The 14,780-nt window shown below is 42.1% G+C and overlaps 1 pseudogene; it reads right to left on the minus strand.

Annotated features, from left to right (window-relative positions):
* Positions 1-14,780, minus strand: part of LOC129858615 (UV-stimulated scaffold protein A-like) — a 35,776-nt pseudogene that overhangs the window by 10,275 nt on the left and 10,721 nt on the right.

The raw sequence follows: 14,780 nt of genomic DNA on the forward strand, positions 1-14,780 counted from the left end.
CTTCAAAAAGTTATATTACAAGTCGAATAAACTGGTCAAACTTAGTAGAGAATCAATATTCAGGATGTTGTTATAATTTATATCCAATAAGCTTCCAACCGGAGAATTCTTTTCAGTCTCTATAAGTAATGGACCGCATGGCGATATCATGAGGAATGCGCGTGACCAAGAACTGGCAATCTGCCAGACCACTGACTCAAATACCTCCCATCCGGTCCCACATTACAGTATAGGCTTCATTCAGCGTTCTACAGACTGTTGACATCTAGTGGAAGCCGTAGGAAGTGCAAACAGATCCATATATTACAGGGAATTGAATAGGCGATGACTTTAACTTCTTGTCAATACGGGGGCGCTGTTTTCACTTTGGAAAAAATCGTGCCCAAATGAAACGGCCTCGTGCTCTGCTCTAGATCATACAATATGCATATTAGTATTACTATTGGATAGAAAACACTCAAGTTTCTAAAACTGTTTGAATTATATCTGTGAGTAAAACACAACTCATTTTGCAGCAAACTTCCATACAGGAAATGAAAAATCTGAAAACGAGGCTCTGTTTCAGGGCCTGCCTATTCAACTGGCTTTTATTTATCGATATGCATGCACTTCATACGCCTTCCACTAGATGTCAACAGGCAGTGGAAGGTGGAATGGGGTGTCTAGCTTGATCTGAGGCCGAACAAGAGCTTTTGGAGTGACAGGTCCGGTATTTTCTTTGTCTTCGACGGCGCGCGAGGGACCTCGACATTGTCTTCTGAAAAGCGTTCGGTATACATGGTGAATATTTCCGGCTCTGATTTTATTTGATACATATGATAATAACATCATAAAGTAGTTTTTTTCAACCGAGTTTTATCAGTTTATTCAACGTTTATTGGGACTTTGAGTTTTCCGTTCTTTGCGCCAAGAGAGGATGGGAATGTTAGCAACCTTGGCTAGCATTGTGGCGTGAATTCGACAGAAGAAATGGACATTCTAAAACCAAACAACGATTTATTCTGGAAATAGGACTCCTTGTACAACATTCTGATGGAAGCTCAGCAAAAGTAAGACAACATTTGTGATGTTATTTCGTATTTCTGTGTAATATGTTGATGTCTATTCTCCGCCGTGTTGGTGAGCACTGTCTCACAATAACCCAAGCTGTATGTTGTGGTAAAGTTATTTTTAAAAATCTAACACAGCGGTTGCATTAAGAACCAGTGTATCTTTCATTTGTCATACAACAAGTATTTTTATGTAAAGTTTATGATGAGTTCTTTGGTCAGATTAGGTGAGTGTCCAAAATATCTCTGGAGATTCTGGTGAATCGTTGCTACGTATTCACAATGTATAACCAGGATTTGTAGCTATAAATATGCACATTTTCGAACAAAACATAAATGTATTGTATAACATGATGTTATAAGACAGTCATCTGATGTAGTTGTCCAAAGGTTAGTGATTAATTTTATATCTTTTGCTGGTTATTGTGAAAGCTACCGTTGCGGTGAATAAATGCGTTTGTGTGTTTGGCTATTCTGGTAAGCTAATATAATTCTATATTGTGTTTTCGCTGTAAAACGCTTAAAAAATCGAAAATATTGTCTGGATTCACAATATGTTTATCTTTCATTTGCTGTACACCATGTACTTTTCATAAATGTTTTATGATGAGTATTTATTTATTTCACGTTGCTCTCTGTAATTATTCTGGCTGCTTTGGTGCTATTTTTGATGGTGGCTGCAATGTAAAACTATGATTTATACCTCAAATATGCACATTTTCGAACAAAACATAAATGTATTGTATAACATGTTATAAGACTGTCATTGAATGAAGTTGTTTCTTGGTTAGTGACTAATTTTATCTCTATTTTGTCGGTTTTGTGAAAGCTACCTATGCGGTGGAAACATGGTGAAAATATGCGGTTGTGTGTTTGGCTATTGTGGTTAGCTAATAGAAATACATATTGTGTTTTCGCTGTAAAACATTTTAAAAATCGGAAATGATGGCTGGATTCACAAGATGTTTATCTTTCATTTGCTGTATTGGACTTGTGATTTCATGAAAATTATATTATATGATATCCCTGTCCCGTTAGGCTAGGCTATGCTAGTCAGCTTTTTTGATGAGGAGGATCCCGGATCCGGGAGGGTGATGAAGTAGAGGTTGAACCAGTCTCAGAATTCTCACTTCCTGTTTGGATTTTTGCTCAGGTTTTTGCCTGCCATTTGAGTTCTGTTATACTCACAGACCTCATTCAAACAGTTTTAGAAACTTCAGAGTGTTTTCTATCCAATAGTGATAATAATATGCATATATTAGCATCTGTGACAGAGTAGGAGACAGTTCACTATGGGAACGTAATTCATCCAAAAGGGAAAATGCTGCCCCCTATATCAAAGAAGTTAAAAGCTTAAATTCCTGTTAATCTAACGGCATTGTCCGATTTACAATAGGCTTTACAGCGAAAGCAAACCATGCGATTGTTTGAGAATGGCACCCCACATCAATATATTTTTCAACCAGCACAGGATTCATAAAATCACAAATAGCGATTAAATAAATCACTTACTTTCGAAAATCTTCCTCTGTTTGCAATTCAAAGGGTCCCAGCTACAACATACATGGTCGTTTTGTTAGATAAAAACATTTTTATTCCAAAAAGTCAGTTTAGTTGGCGCCATTGATTTCAGTAATCCACTTGTTCAACATGCAGAAGAAGGAATCCAAAAAGCTCTGCTAAACTTTGTTCAAACAAGTCAAACTACATTTCTATTTAATCCTCAGGTACCCTAAAATGTAAATAAACTACAATATTTCATACGGGAAGAAGTATGTTCAATAGAAAAGTAAAATTAGCCTCCTCTTCGTCGCACGCTGACAGACTGATTTTCCACTGTGACTCTTTGTACCAAAACACCAAATTCTTCCTCCTTTTGGAAGAAACAAGCCTGAAACCTTGAACAAAGACCGTATCAATTGTGTTATAGTCTCATACATTGTTTAAACATTTATCCTAACTTCAAAGTGTTTTCTATCCAATGCTACCAATTATATGATATCCTGGCTTCTGGGCCTGAGTAACAGGCAGTTTACTTTGGGCACGTCAGTCAGGCGGAAATTCCGGAAAATAGAAGAAGAAGTTTTAATATTAAACATTGCGCACCAGCAGTTATTGACAAATAGACACACACCCCTCGTCTTACCAGATGTAGCTGCTCTGTCCTGACGAAATGGACAGAGCAGCTCAATATCATCCAATATCATCGTCGTTCAGCCAAGTCTCAGTGAAAAATAAGATATTACAGTTTTTAATGTCCCATTGGTAGGATAGTCTTAATCATAGATCGTCCAGTGTCTTTTCCAATGATTGCACGTTGGCCAATAATACGGAGGGTAGTGGTGGTTTACTCACTTGCCGACAAATTCTCATAAGGCACCCAGACCTCCGCCCCCTGTTTTTCCATATTTTCTTCACGCGAATGATGGGGATTTGGGCCCTGTCCTGACAATGCAGTATATCCTTCGCGTTGGACTCATTAAAGCAAAAATCTTTGTCCAATTTGAGGTGAGTAATCGCTCTTCTGATGTCCAGAAGCTCTTTTCGGTCATAAGAGACAGTAGCAGCAACGATAGCAGCAACATTATGCACAAAATGAGTTACAAAAAAATTGCAAAAACGAACACAATAGCACAGTTGGTTAGGAGCCTATAAAACGGCAGCCATCCCTTCTGGCGCCATTATTTATAAATTAATTTTTAACAAGGCACACCTGTTAATTGAAATGCATTCCAGGTGACTACCTCATGAAGCTGGTTGAGAGAATGCCAAGAGTGTGCAAAGCTGTCATCAAGGCAAAGGGTGGCTACTTTGAAAAATCTCAAATTGTTAAACACTTTTTTGGTTACTACATGTTTCCATATGTGTTATTTCATAGTTTTGATGTCTTCAATATTGTTCTACAATGTAGATAATAGTAAAAATAAATTAAAAACCCTGGAATGAGTAGGTGTGTCCAAACGTTTGACTGGTACTGTATATTTTTAAGACAACTTAATACAGATACTCGATTATGGTTTTAAATTAAAGGTCAAACCTAAAATTCCTCATACAGACAACACAGTGTGGAAGACCTGATGAGCCTGTAAGAGACAGTTTCAAAGACATGCAGCCAGCCCAGGGCCCAGAAAGTGTTTCAAGGTCCTACAAAAGGATGGTGATGGTATGGGGGATTAATCATGGCTGTGATGGCCCACTCCAAGGCTACGGCTAACCTTGATGGAATAGGTGAACTGCACCGTCAACTCAGTCTCATAACGGCATCAAACTGAAAATGTTTTGTTTGTTTGTTTGTTGTTATTTTGTGTCCTGTATTAAGGCTCTTCTCAATCACCCCTGAGAGTGACATGTGAGAGCCTGTAAAAGAGAGGCACCAATATTAGTTACAAATTAATTTGGGGTGGGGGAGTGTTCATCTCCCCTGGGGTGGCAGGCAGGGTCAGGTTGGGATGGGATGGTGAAAGCCCCCTATTACATGATCCCTCTGTGGTTAAGTCCTGCATTTTGTGTGCTTTCGTTCCCATCCCCAGGATGAGAGGAGAGAGCCCTTATTAAGTTAAGCTGTCTGAAGCCCCTGCAGCATGGGCCTTTTCTCTGTCAACAGCCTCGATTGCACTCCAGCTGTGCCCGCCCACCCGCCTGTCCGCCAGGGTCAGGCCACACAGACACACCATACAGACCAACCACCACAAAGGCAGCTGGGAGTCGGGACTGACACTACATACAGACAGAGCCTCAGGAGCACAGTCCTGGCCTGGGCCTACGGGCAGTAGAGGTAGCCTACGTATACACTACCGTTATTTCACAAAAAACATACACTGTTTGAGACTGTGGTTCCTGAACCATAACTAAAGTGGATCATTTATTATTTCTCTGATGTAAATGTAATTTCAGAAAGTATGGCCTGGTGGTTTTAGAGTGTAAAAAATAGCTGCTGTAATAACTGTATTGAAATAAGTCATCAATACAAGCCTGGAGTATCATTAATAAAATATTCCAGCTAACTATTGCTAAATTCAACGTGAGCCACATAGCAAATTAAATAAATGTCATGACTATAATTGGGAATTCTAATTCAAATCTACTTATACCTTAATGTGCAAAGATGGATCATGAACCGTAACTCTTTCTCTCAGACATCGAAGACTTATTCAATATTGTTAACAGTGATAACCTATAAAAACCTGACCTATCCTATTTTTAAGAGTTTGGAATGGTTAGACAATGAAGTAAAAAATTAAGAATTGAGTTGGCATCAAAAGATAAACGTGCTGCAATGTCTACAAGCCAGGGTCTACTTCTCTTTCAGACTGGCAACAGTCAGAGACCCATAAATCGGTTACAATAGAATATAAAATAAAACCTATGAGTGTGTGGGGCCACACTAAGAAACTATTTAAGGGCATTTGAGAAAAAATCAATAGTGTTCTAGGAGAGCGAGTAGAGTGACCAGGCAGGCAGTGAGAGGATTGATGGACCTCTGCAGGTCCTCATACAGTTGGTGCCTGGCGGGTGGCCTGGCGGACCAGTGGGAGGGCCTGTCGCTGTGCTGAGCTCAGAGAGCCCTAGACACACTGTGTGGCAGTGGCTGGATGGGATGGGTCTGCAGGGCTGATGGAGCGGGGGATCAATAGAGTAGTTAGTTACAAAAGATGCTATTTCACAAGCGAGTGCCCCGAGTCAGCTGGCCCTGATACCTGTTTGTTAACAAGTGACTGCAGGCAGAGAAAGCACATCCGACGCTCCGCTGGCAGCAGCCAACACACGCTTAATTGGCTTTTAGCGCGGCCTCCGGGAGAGGGAAAGAGAAAGAGAGAGCCAGTGCCCAGAGCCAGACACAGCAGCCCAACCTATTATCAGGGCTATTGAAGAGGCCCACCCCCCCATGGCCCCCTGACTTTGGCACTGTGGTGCTGTCTTGCTCCTCTCCTTTGCGTGACGGGATGGGACTGGGAGTGATGGAGAGTTCCAAGGGAGAAAACTGGGGGAGTCACAGGCAAAAAGTGTTTCCATTGTCTCTGGCTCTCCTTCTTTACCACAGTCTAGACCGGAGCGGGCTGCTACTGCACAGGGCAACTATTGGTACATTATTAAGACCATTATTGAAGGTCTTAATATACTATAAACACCGTAATTTTTTTTTGCATATTGGCAATGCCTAGAGCCATATTTGCTGACTGCTGTGAGCTAGAGAATTATACAATTACTTTTTTCAGTCGCAATTCCTTGATATTTTTTTAATTTTAAAAAGGTAAAGTATGTAATAGGACCACTCCTATGTCCCTCACCAGGCTCTCTGAGTTTCCTATCCTCTTTCTCTAGGCGCTCAGCATCCTCTGGGTTGGTGGGTTTTCCCAGCTCGTCTCGTGGGATGATCTACCCATGGGAAGGAAATCATGGGAATCGCACAACATTTTTGGCATCATCAACAAAAACAATCGTCTACACGCCACTTTCACTCTAATTCTGCAAAGCATTACTTACCAGTATCTAAAAGTAATATTCATTGTGTTCTTCAGAATCTCAAAAAAATATATACATTTTTTTAATTACCATGACAATTGTAATGCTTTCACCAAAAACTCATCTTGCTCACCTTGACTCGGTCCTGGCCATCACAGAGAGCACCTGTGCTTGACAGGCTGGAAGTGGCCAGCGAATGTGATTTACACTACATGGCCAAAACTATGTGGACACTGCTCGTCAAACATCTAATTCCAGAATCATGGCCATTAATATGGAGTTGGTCCCCCCTTTGCTGCTATAACAGCCTCCACTCTTCTGGGAATGCTTTCCACTAGATGTTGGAACATGATGCAGGGACTTGCTTCCATTCAGCCACTGATGTTAGGGGATTAGGCCTGGCTCGCAGTTGGCGTTCCAATTCATCCCAAAGGTGTTCAATGGGGTTGAGGTCAGGGCTCAGAGCAGGCCAGTCAAGTTCTTCCACACTGATCTCGGCAAATCATTTCTGTATGGATCTCGCTTTGAGCACGGGGGCATTGTCATGCTGAACCAGGAAAGGGCTGTTGCCACAATTTGGAAGCACAGAGTCGTCTAGAATGTCATTGTATGCTGTAGCATTAAGGTTTCCCTTCACTGGAACTAAGGGGCCTAACCCGAACCATGCAAAACAGCCCCAGACCATTATTCCTCCTCCACCAAACTTTACAATTGGCCTTATGCATTTGGGGAGGTAGCGTTCAAGTGGCATCCACCAAACCCAGATTCTTCTGTCAGACTGCTCCAGAGTCCAATGGCGTCGAGCTATACACCTCTCCAGCCGACGCTTGGCATTGTGCATGATGATCTTAGGCTTGTGTGCGGCTGTTCCGCCATGGAAACCCATGAAGCTCCCGACGAACAGTTCCTGTAGTAGTGAGTGCTGCAACCAAGGACAGGTGAGTTTTACAAGCTACGAGCTTCAGCACTCGGCGGTCCCGTTCTGTGAGATTGTGGCCTACCACTTCACGACTTAGTCGTTGTTACTCCTAGACATTTCCACTTCACAATAACAGCACTTGACCAGAGCAGCTCTAGCAGGGCAGAAATTTGACTAACTGACTTGTATGAAAGGTGGCATCCTATGACGGTGCCACATTGAAAGTCACTGAGCTCTTCAGTAAGGCCATTCTACTGCCAATGTTTGTGTATGGAGGTTGCATGGCTGTGTGCTCAATTTTATTCACCTGTCAGCAACAGGTTTGGCTGAAATAGCTGAATCCACTAATTTGAAGCAGTGTCCACGTACTTTTGTATATATAGTGTACCTGGACTTCATCTGGCCGGCGAACTTTTTATTCTCCACCTCCTCCTCTATCTAGTTGGGAACCCAGAACTGGTGCTGGGAGCTATTCCTGGATACCAGGATAGAGGAACGGGTGTGAGGAACTTTCCATTTGCAATGACCTGTTCTTTATTAACATCAATCTGTAGCAATTCTATAGCTAATAGCTGAGAATTTAGTTACATTGTTATGGGAGAGTCTGTTTTCATAATCTCATTATCTTTACATTTTAAAACTAATAACAGAGATTTACAATGCCTCTGAACAGATAATAGTGCTCTAGTGGCCATATCAATGGCAATAAAAACTTTGTGAGAAGTTAAGTTGTGTGCAGTAGTTGAACCCGAGACGTCGCAGTTGCCCATTTCAATGTTTACTCAATAAAATCGGCTAGTCATTGAGGGTGTTGTGAGGCTGTATGTACTTAATGATTTTTCCCTGCGGTGGGTTGCTCCTCTCCCCAGTAATAGAGGTCCAGACGGAAGGGGATGATTGGAGCTTTCTCCCTCTCCTCACAGGAGTCACTAGCCTGGTCTGCGGGGTCCTCACTACCTCCTGCTGCAGAGCTAAAAAGAGAGACGGAAAACAACAGGGAGTTACAAATAGTTGAGAATGTGGTTCTTCTCATTGGCCGTGACACCAAATATTTCCAAGTAGCAGTCCCACATTCCAATTCATGTGGAACAATATAATGGAAGGGGATAGTGCAATACATGTCATAAACATAAATTATGTTAGAAACATATACAGATATGAAGTGAAGCAGAGAGGGGTCACCTGGAGCTAGGTGCGTGTGGTTGGCCCTGCTTGGAACAGGTGGGGCCCTGTTCCAAATCAGTGGCTCTTTTTCTGGGCCTGGAGAGGGTGTGAGAGGCTGCTGGTGCAGGACGCTTCACTGGAGGCTGGACTGGATTCTTACTGACCACAGAGGTAGAGTTAGAGGGGGACGCCTCCAAACCTGGAATAACCAGCAGAGTAGGTTATATAGGTTATATATTATATTATATGAGGTTATATATATTCAAGGACTTCCATAGACGTATGCACAGATTTGCCTAGGACATTATACTACTTCAGTTTTGTGTGCTCACTGATCAGAGTGTCTGTGGGTCAGCTGTTTATTGTCCTAGCATTTTGTAAAACGTACAACTATCCTCTTAAACACACTTATATTGTCAATGGTAGTCCTACATCCACAGCCTCTCCAAGAACAAATCGGTAGTAAAAAAATTCTGTGTGGCCCTCGAGCCTCGAGATGTTGCTCACACCTAATGTAGGTGATGCTAACACATTTATGAAGTGAAGGCTAGGGCAGGGTGGAGTGGAGTGGCTCGGCCACAGTGCATTAGCCTCCTGGGTGGGCAGGGAGGGTCTGTAGAGGGCTTCTATGGGGGTCAGACTGGAAGGCTAGTAGAGAGATCACAGCTCTGCTCTAAGCCGACACCTGCCCCAGCCCCACGCCAGGACAATTTAAACTTATTAAAACAAATAAATGAAAAGATTTAAAGAGCAGTTTTTAGGGTCACAAAGGACACTGGGTAATTGCCTGACAGCTATGTATGTGAGTATCTAACCTCATCTTTATCTCCTCTCCACTCCACCACGTATAATATCAGTGTAGGCAGATAAGAGTAACAGGCCAGATACATTAGAAAATTCTTTGGTACTATGAAAAATGTATGTTAAAATAAATCACCCCCCTCCCCAGGAACAAAAGAGGGCAATAAAAATAATGTAATGTTGGTCAGAGGCACAAGTAACATTTGAAATGTTTCATGCACTTTCTCCTTTCTCCTCAGAGAGAGCTCTTTCCTTCCTTGGCGTTTCCCTGGGTTAATCCAAGAGCCCTCCATCCCTCTAATTTATTGCATTGTTCCCTGCAAAGACCCCATCTGAGGAATTGTGAAATACTAGCAAATCCTTTATTTTTCTGTTCAAATTGACAAAAATGGTAGCTATTTGTCTGAAGCAATAAAATTGCAGGTGTTAAAGAGATAAATCAATAAGAGGAAATAGAGAGGCCTAGCGGCAGGGAGACACAGAACGTGGCTGCCAATGGTGGCCATATTGATTTTCCTGAGTTCAGCAAGCCTTGTAATTAAAATGTAAATTTGAGAAAGAGATAACATCCTGACAGGAGTGCTGGGATAAAGAGATAGATAAAAGATCAGCCGTGAAAAGAGCAGTGGAGAGAATGGAGGAAAGAGAGGAAAAAGAGAGAGAGAGATTTGTTTTGAATGAATCAAAGTTGGTTTTGAGAGGGAAGTAAGATATGTTTTCAGAGAAATGTTTTGACGTATTTGATAGACTAGTCTGAATGTGATAAATTTAAGAAAAAAAAAACCTGATACAAAAAAGCATATTATTCACCGAACTGTTATCTGTATTTTACTTTCTACTAATATTTTTTATAAAAGAGTAGGCTACCTATTTTCTTTAACTGTTGATTACACTGCTGCTGGAAAAAAAATTGACCTAAAACTGAATAATTTATTTTGCTTTAGTTTCATTGGACTACTTTCATTTGTAACAAATCCCTGGGGTATCTGAAAAACATCTAAAGCAGGCAAGAGAAACATCTACAATGTGCCGTTAAAGTCCTCAAGCCAAAATCAATAGAGATCCAACCAGAACACTGGTACTAAATACATCACATTTAGTGCCACTAAAAAGACTACTTTGCCAGATTCATTCCGGGACCAAATCATAATCATTTACCCTCACAGGACGATTGCTTCTGATTCAATGAGGAAATATCCATTATGTTCGTCACAGAGTATCTTGTGAGTGTGTGCGAGTGAGTTTTCCGCAGCATGGCTCTGCTCACTCCCTGTCCGTCCCTGTGGTTTAGCCCCCCTACAGAGAGACAGAGACCAGGTGGATGTAAATTACAGCATTGGGCTAATGGAAGCTTATTAACAGCAATGCATTGTTAATTTGGCATGGCTTCCGCAGATCATTACATAGCTCACTAATCAAACCAGCCTGCTGTAGACCCTGTAGGCTGGCTCCCATTCACTTTCACACACATTAAATGGAGCAATCAAGCAACTGGACAACACACAATGAGGAGTGTTTTTTGGCTAATCAGATTTCAAATCTAATTAAAGTGAAATGGTCAGTTTAATTTGAAAACGTGATGATGAGGAAATCGGATAAATTGAATGTGAACTGTCACGCCCTGATCTGTTTCACATGTCCTTGTGCTTGTCTCCACCCCCTCCAGGTGTCGCCCATCTTCCCCAGTTATCCTCTGGGTATTTATACCTGTGTTTTCTGTTTGTCTGTGCCAGTTCGTCTTGTTTGTCTAGCTTACCAGTGCTCGTCCTATCAGCGCCTGTCTTTTTCCAGCCTCTCTTCTTCTCGTCCTCCTGGTTTTTGACCCTTGCTTGTCCTGACCATGTACCAGCCCGCCTGACCACTCTGCCCGTCACTGAACCTGCCTGCCGTCCTGTACCTTTGCTCCACCTCTGGATTACTGAACTCTGCCTGTCCCTGATCCTGAGCCTGCCTGCTGTCCTGTACCTTGCTCCTACTCTGGATAATAGACCCCTGCCTGCCTTGACCTGTTGTTTGCCTGCCCCTGTGGTTACAATAAACATAGCTACTTCACACGGTCTGCACTTGGGTCTTACCTTGATTCCTGATAGTGAACCTAAAACATGATTTAAAAGCTGAATCTGAGCATACAGTATGAATGTGTAGCGAAATGTAGATTGAAACAGACAATACATGTCCAGAAACAATTCATTTAGAACTTCTTGAGCCCGAAGGTATTAATGGACATTTTGTCAACTATTATGACAAACTATTAGCGACTGCCCCTACAAAGCAACTTCTCATTTTGAAAATGGCCTGTGACAATTTTGGTCAGTCTTGTCCAAAACTGAGATTTGGGAGATGATAAGAAATAAATTGTGTCATGGGTGCGTTGGGTTTATTTAAATGTTTTATTCTCCCAATTATGAGATATATCCAATTGGTAGTTACGACCTTGTCTCATCACTGCAACTCCCCAATGGACTTGGGAGATGCGAAACATGACCTGCCATGACCTAACAAACTGCTCGCTTAATCCAGAAGCCAGCCGCACCAATGTGTCAGAGGAAACACTGTCCAACTGACGACCGGAGTCAGCTTGCAGGCGCCCGGCCCACCACAAGGAGTTGCTAGAGCACGATGAGCCAAGAAAATCCCCCCTCCCCTAACCCGGGCGCCTGCTGTGACACAGCCTGGGATCGAACTCGAGGCTATAGTGGCACCTCAGCACTGCGATGAAGTGACTTAGACCGCTGTGCCACTCAGGAGGCCCGGGTTGGGTTTATTTTAATTCTGCCCACATGCCCACAGCTGGTAGCACCCTAGTAATTACATAGCACATTCAGAGCTCAGCTGCACATGACCAGATCAGATCGTAATGCCCATTGTCAGCTTGGTTTGACATTTGATTTCCCTATGGGGCTAGTTAGGGACCATCAGTAAATTACACAATGTACAATATTTTAAAAGGTCAATAGCTCCTAATTTCAATGACTTAACCTCAAGCCAACTATACCTTTTAGAAATGAATATACAAATATTGAAGAAACTTAAAGTTGCAATATGCATCTTTTGGGGCGACCCGACCAAATTCACATCGAAATGTAAGTGTAGGTCCGTTCTATATACGCTATCTCTATGCTTCTCGTTCTTAACTTTAGTTTTTGCATCTTTTACCTTCAGTTTTGTACACCAGCTTCAAATAGCTGAAAATACAATATTTTTGGTTATTGAAAATATATTTCACAGTCGTTTAGATGAAACAATGATTATCTTCACTATACATTGCAATTTCTTCATTTTGCACCTTTAATGAGAACACTTAAAGTTGTGCGACATGAAAATTGTGTCCCATTTACATTTTGTAATTTCCCACGGTGTCACACCAGCCAGCTGAAGTTATACAGAACAAAAATATAAACACAACATGCAACAATTTCAATGATTTACTGAGTTACAGTTTATATATGGAAATCAGGCAATTAAAATAAATTCATTAGAATTTCACATGACTGGGCAGGGGCGCAGCCATGGGTGGGCCTGGGAGGACATAGGCCCACCCACTTGGGAGCCAGGCCCAGCCAATCAGAATCAGTTTTTCCCCACAAAATGGCTTTATTACAGACAGAAATACTCCTCTGTTTCATCAGCTGTCCGGGTGGCTGATCTCAGACAATCCCGCAGGTGAAGAAGCCGGATGTGGAGGTCTTGGGCTGGCTTGGTTACACGTGGTCTGCGGTTGTGAGGCCGGTTGGACGTACTGACAAATTCTCTAAAACGACGTTGGTAGAGAAAATTATCAAATTCTCTGGCAACAGCTCTGGTGGACATTCCTGCAGTCAGCATGCCAATTGCACACTCCCTCAACACTTGAGACATCTGTGGCATTGTGTTGTGTGACAAAACTTCACATTATAGAGTGGCCTTTTATTGTCCCTAGCACAAGGTGAACCTGTGTAATGATCATGCTGTTTAATCAGCTTCTTGATATGCCACATCTGTCAGGTGGATGGATTATCTTGGCAAGAGTGCTATAACCACTTGCATTACAGGCAACCTCTGAACTTTGTGCATGACCCATTTTGTTACAGCCTTGCAACTACATATCAATACTGTTGCCATTAGAAATTACACACACTGGGAAAATGAGCATTTGAATATAGAACTGGACTATGGGAATAAACTGATTTGCTGTCAATAATGGAAGACATAGTATATTTTCATAAATCCTATTAGGGGGGGGGGGGGGGTGCACAGGTAAATGAGCAAATGCGTGTCTTAGGTAAGGTAAAACTGCTTTGGATAATTGAGTACAATGCTGAAGTACTTTTAATCTGAAGTTGAAATCAGCCTAATGACAAGGAATATGCCTCATCTCTAAGGTCAAACCTACAACCTTTACTAACACCGCACAAGTTGGGCCCTAAACAATCACTCTACAAACAAACCAGCTTTTACTGGCATTATTTGGCACCTTCCTCATGTGTATATGAACCAGTCCAATCAGTTGGGGATGTGTGTGTGAGGTGATATCCTGAGGTGAGGGTGAGAGCTTACTGGGATTATCGAGGAAGCATGTCCCTTTACTATGCTCTTTATTGCTGTTTGGTTGGCTGTGGCCCTGTTGTATATGCATGTACCCCTGATCCTCTGCAGCTGAGCAAACTCACCATTCTCCTCCTGTAGATATTTCTGGAGTTTGTGGTTCAAAGCTCTCCTTCTCTGGCACATCCTCAAAGTCCTCATCATCGTCATTACTGCCCTCCGGCGCTTTCATCTAGTGGATAGGAAGAGGGTGTATTTTTAGTACAGAGTCAGCTCAAAATGTATGCATGGTTGACTGACTAAAGAAAGTATCATCAGTCCAAATGCTAAATGGAAATGCATTAGCAATGTAAACTGAACAAAATATAATCGCATCATGTAACAATTTCAAAGATTTTACTGAGTTACAGTTCATATAAGGAAATCAGTCAATTGAAATAAATAATGATGCCCTAATCTGCGTGTTTCACAAGACTGGGAATACATATATGCATCTGTTGGTCACACATACCATCAAAAATCAGAAAACCAGTCAGCATCTGGTGTGACCACCATTTGCCTCATGCAGCGCGACACATCTCCTTCCTCCTTGTGGCCTGTGGAATGTTGTCCCACTCCTCTTCACTGTACGGTGTTGCTGGATATTGGCAGGAACTGGAACACGCTGTCGTACTCGTCGATCCAGAGCATCGCAAACATGCTTATTGGGTGACATGGCGGGTGAGTATGCAGGCCATGGAAGAACTGGGATATTTTCAGCTTCCAGGAATTGTGTACAGATCTTTGCAACATAGCATTATCATGCTAAAGTACGAGGTGATGGCGACGGACGAATGGCACGACAATGGGTCTCAGGATCT

The sequence above is a fragment of the Salvelinus fontinalis genome, chromosome 6 (assembly GCF_029448725.1).
Source record: "Salvelinus fontinalis isolate EN_2023a chromosome 6, ASM2944872v1, whole genome shotgun sequence".
Taxonomy (NCBI): domain Eukaryota; kingdom Metazoa; phylum Chordata; class Actinopteri; order Salmoniformes; family Salmonidae; genus Salvelinus; species Salvelinus fontinalis.